General features: G+C 35.0%; 1 protein-coding gene and 1 long non-coding RNA gene across 2 annotated transcripts in view; both read right to left on the reverse strand.

Moving 5' to 3' along the window:
- LOC107753131 (uncharacterized) overlaps positions 1–2,212 on the reverse strand; it is a 5,850-nt gene extending 3,638 nt beyond the window's left edge. The window contains exon 1 of the long non-coding RNA XR_001641433.1: positions 2,099–2,212. This is a non-coding gene — a long non-coding RNA (uncharacterized LOC107753131). The remainder of the gene's footprint in view (positions 1–2,098) is intronic.
- LOC107753130 (RIMS-binding protein 2-like) overlaps positions 1–4,997 on the reverse strand; it is a 162,605-nt gene that overhangs the window by 89,956 nt on the left and 67,652 nt on the right.

Below are 4,997 nucleotides of genomic sequence, written 5' to 3' on the forward strand. Positions count from 1 at the left end.
AAACCTTTGAAATCACAATCACATCGGAATATTTAAACCTGCTTTTGCGCAGCCGCTGATCCAGAGAGAGCAGCGCTCATCATGTAAAGCTTTGTTTGAAACAGCTTCACAAACAGTCTACTTACACAGTAGGCTACATTTCTGTGTTGCAAACATTAAATAATAACGAAAGTATTGATAAAAGTTTAAAGTCCGGATGTAGACTCTGATGTTGCGATCGCGGGAGCCGTGATCAAAATGGGTCTTCGAAAGTATGATACGCTGCAAATAATGATTGTATATGTTACATTATTCCAGTAGGTGGCGAACAGTGAGAGTTAAATGTATTTGATGTCTAAATCATTCATTCAAGGGTTTCAAAACGAAACAAGTCTTCATTTATCTTCATTTATCTTCATTTATTTAAAATGATTTTTTTTACATAATTAGGCTAATTCATTTAAATTAATAAATCTTTTAAATAGACTCATTTACTATAACATTAATAAAACATTTAGTCAGAAACTCAAGTAAATTACATATTTTGTTTGGTTGTCTGTTTCGTTTTCAGAATCGTGGGAGAATCATAGCTTAAAAATGCATAGGCTAATATATGTGGAAACTAACTAATACCATTAGTAGGTAATATATGTATTTTTTTATAGGTAATATTACTACTGTTTTTAATATTAAAATTAGTTGTGCAACCCAATCCCCCAAAACCCAACCCCCCCCTTTGGTTCATTCCGCGCTCCTTGTTACAGACTAACTAAAGTTGAAAAAGTGAAAAAGCATAATAGGACCCCTTTAACTTACAATCTGCAAAGGTGTGGAAAAGCATGCTTTTGGTGCTCACCAGTTAAATGTTACATCTTACATACTAAGATTCGTCCACCTGGTCAATTTTTGAATGCACTGTCAATTTTGGCACAAAATTAAACTTTAGGAGTTGGTTTAAAGGTTGAAAGGTGTCATTTCATAGCACAATTGAATGAGCTATTTTGCATTTACATTCTATTTCTACAAAGAAAAAAAAAGCACTGGAGTTATTAAATATTCTCTAAAGCTCACTTGAATTTGTTACTTTAGAAGCCAACCGTAGGACGTACCTCATTTCCTTCTACCGACTGACTAGGCAATGAGGCACATGCTAGCAGCCTTTGGTTTCAGACACAACCTCTCCTTCACTCAACACAAACAAGTCATCCTTCTCCACTGCTAATATTTGGTCATTCCTACTTAAAAAAAAAAAAAAAAATCTTCATCATCAGTCTGTGGTTGATGATAATAAATTAGTGCTGCCAAAATTAGCACGTTAACGCATGCAATGAATTTTTCAGTTTAACGTGTTAAAAATATTTAATTTAATTAACACAGAGGCGGAGCTAGGGTTGGCCACCCCACTCACAACTAACAAGTATTTGTTACATGAGTTACATTTAAGAACATGTCTCTGAAATGGTTTTCAAAACTGTCCTGGAGCACCCCAGCACTCCAGTCTCCCTCATCTAACACACCCGATTCAACTCGTCAGCTCATTAGTAGAGACTTTAAGACCTGAAGTGAGTCAGAAAAGGTAAAGAGTTGTGTGAAAATACGATGTGTGTCAGATCCACGTCATGTTCTGCAGCTGCAGCTCTTAAAGCAGCCAAAATAACCTAATAACTCATCTGTTGTGTCAATGTCTGTTAATCAAAGAACAAAAGAAAAAAAAGAAGAGGAATTCAATAACTTTTGTAGCTTTAAGGATTCATCTATATTTAATTTAGAATTTAGTGTTTGATAACTTTCTTCAATTTCTGTATATTTCCTACTTGCTGAAGGGCACAGGTAAATAGGGATGCTCCGATCAGGATTTTTGAGGCCGATCGCCGATCACAGAAAGCAGCATCTGCCGATACCGATCACCAATACCGATCTTTTTAAAGCCTTCTTTTTATAATTTATAACTATTTATAGTGATGCTCCACAATCAGGATTTTTAGACATTTATTCTGGGCCTGAATTTCATTCTTGAAAATGGGGTGAATTCCCCTCTTAGGTGACTCTTGTGAGAGGGGAAGCAGCACTGCCTGCTTTCACACAGGAGTCCGCTACTGACAGTGCAGCAAAAATAGACTCGGTGCGGAAACGATCTCTGCACTGTTGCAGACGCACCGCTCATGGAACGCACTGATGGACCGCAACTGTGTACAGTATGAACGTTTTATTAATCCGTTAACATGAGCGCGGAAAAAATATACACAACACATATGCACTGCAAACGGAGTAATGTGAACCTGGCGTTATATGTGTGCGCTGCAAGTGTGCATGAGCGCTGAATGGTTTAAACACTGGCGAGAATGAAAATGCAGCTCACTTATAGACAGGGTGCAAATTACACAGTGACCATCGGGGGAGTCAGAGCACTGGTATTTTTTATGTTTTAAATAGGGCTGTCAAGTGCTTATTTAAAAAAAATCAAATTAATCACTTAATGTACCAATTAATCAAATTAATCTCAAATTAATGAGATTATTAATTAACATGCACATCATGTGCCGATTAAAGATGACCCATATTAGTATGAACATTAGGGATGCTTAAAAGGTAATAGTCTTGTGAGCGAAGACCATAATTCTGTACACCTTTTTGTAAGATATTCTGCTGTAAATACGAAGGAAGAAAACCTAAAATGATTTTATATATAAATAAGTACCAATGCTTAAGTCTACGGGATGACAATGTAAATAAAGTTATTATTAAAGATAATAGTTATCATTGTGTTCATTTAGAAAAAAAAAACACTGAATAGACATTACAGAAAAGTAGCTGAAATATAAGTAGCTTTAGATAGAAATATTTTAATTCAACATACAAAAATACAAATAAATAGTGAAATATTATTTTTTTTAAAAACATACTCTATATACAACTAAAAGCGCCAGTAGGTGGTGGCAAATACCTGTCTTAAGTCAGTGAGTCATTCAATAATTCATTCAAACGATTCGTTCAAACAGCTCATTCATTCAGAAACGAAGCAAGTGACTGCCTTTATGAATGGTTCACTGAATCATTGATTCACTCGATTCGTTTAAAAACATGGATTCATTAATGAAAACCCGCTGTGTGTTGATCAAAGACGCACAACAGTTCTCCTAGGGCTTTATTTTCATTAGTGAAATTACTGACAATGTGTCTAAAATGTAATTATTCATACCTTTACCTTATCTTCATTTTTACGTAAAAACTGTTATGTAACCTATTTTTGTATTTCTACCAGCCAATGATGATTCTGAAAGAAAACACGCAGTGTTTGTTATAGCAACACATTAAGCTTTCAGAACTGCTGTATTGCTGTTAATGGTTATTTTAGCAAACAGTTTGCTCCATAAATTCAGTTCAACAGCATTTATTTGAAGAGGGTAAACTTTATCACTCGACTGAATCTACACATGCATTTTAGGTGTTCTTGCTCCGTCCAAGCAATAAATGCACAAATTTGAATGAGCGCTGTAGCGTATTCTTCAACCGCTCAGGTAAAGTCAATACGACCCATTTCAGGGGCTGCCAAAATGACATTTTAAAATCAGCCAGGGCCATAGAAATGCATATTAATATTTACAAGTAAATCTCCATATTATGCGTATTAATATTTACAAGTAAATCTCCATATTACACGTAGGCTAGCCGTATTTCTATCTGACCCCCTCTACATCTAGTTTTGACGTCCATCAGGGGGCGATCAAGTCTTCTTTAGGGGGGTCAGACCCAACGTGATTATCGGCCGATAGTGATCGGTAGCCGATCAATCGGAGCACCCCTACAGGTAAATATGACATTTATTATATTGGGTATATATGTGAAGATTGATTTAATTTCACTTAAATTGAGTGTTATTTTTTAAAAGTCTAATAAATGTTCAAATTTATAGCTCTCAATTATACTGTAATGTTGAATGGCTAGTCAATGGTTAAGTATTAGGACAAAAAAAAAATTCATAGAGACATCAGTAGTATAGGTATCACTGATACTCGACTTCAGTCATAAAAAAGATGCCATTAAACTAATATTAAAAATATACTGTCTTTATGTTGTTTCTACGTTAATTTGAAGATTGAATGTGAAATTATTGCAATATAAAAGCATATTAAAAAACTTAAAGGGGTCATATGATGTTGCTAAGCACGTGCTGGAGAAGCGCCTGCAGATCAGAGGTATACGTTTGGGACAAATACATGTACCATTACACCCCTAATGGAAATTAGGATGCAGCCAATAACTTGCTGCAAAGTCACTGTCACATATGAACAAAGAACTTCCAATGTGACATGCTCAGGTTCAGTCTGATTGGCTGGGAAACTAGTGTCTCGATCAGTGATTCCACTCGAGGAATCAGGTTTCTGCCATGCTTTCATCCAGCACTGTCAGCCACCGCACAGCAATCAAGACCTTCTAAGCAGGTTGTTCTTACTGTCCCGAGGCCCTGAAGTGACATGTCATTTCAAACTAGCTGAGAGCAGCATGAGATAAAGTGTCTCTGTGGCAGGGTGAGCCAAAACAGACACAGTGGATGTGGCATCAAGCTTCGAAGAAGCATTTATTGGAAATTTTTATGAAAGTGAACATAAAAATTAGTAGCTGGAACCATATCCTAGAAAAAGCATCCATAAACTTGCATCCTTAAAGAGGAAAAGTTCACAAAAGAGGACAATATTGCCATTAATATATATTTTTTATTAATACTTTTATTCAGCAAGAACATATTAAATTGATTTATAGTGACAGTAAAGTGACTTCTACATTGTTACAAAAAACTAAAAATGAATGCTGTTCTTTTGAACTTTCTATTCTTCAAATCATCCTGAAAAAAAATGTTTCTTGGTAATTTTCTTGGTAACAAAATTATTAAGCAGCACAACTGTTTTCAACACTGATAATAAGAAATGTTTTGAGCAGTAAATCAGCATATATATAGATATATATATATATATATATATATATATATATATATATATATACACACACACACATATATA

The sequence above is a fragment of the Sinocyclocheilus rhinocerous genome, unplaced genomic scaffold, assembly GCF_001515625.1.
Source record: "Sinocyclocheilus rhinocerous isolate Xijiao unplaced genomic scaffold, SAMN03320098_v1.1 scaffold20, whole genome shotgun sequence".
NCBI lineage: Eukaryota > Metazoa > Chordata > Actinopteri > Cypriniformes > Cyprinidae > Sinocyclocheilus > Sinocyclocheilus rhinocerous.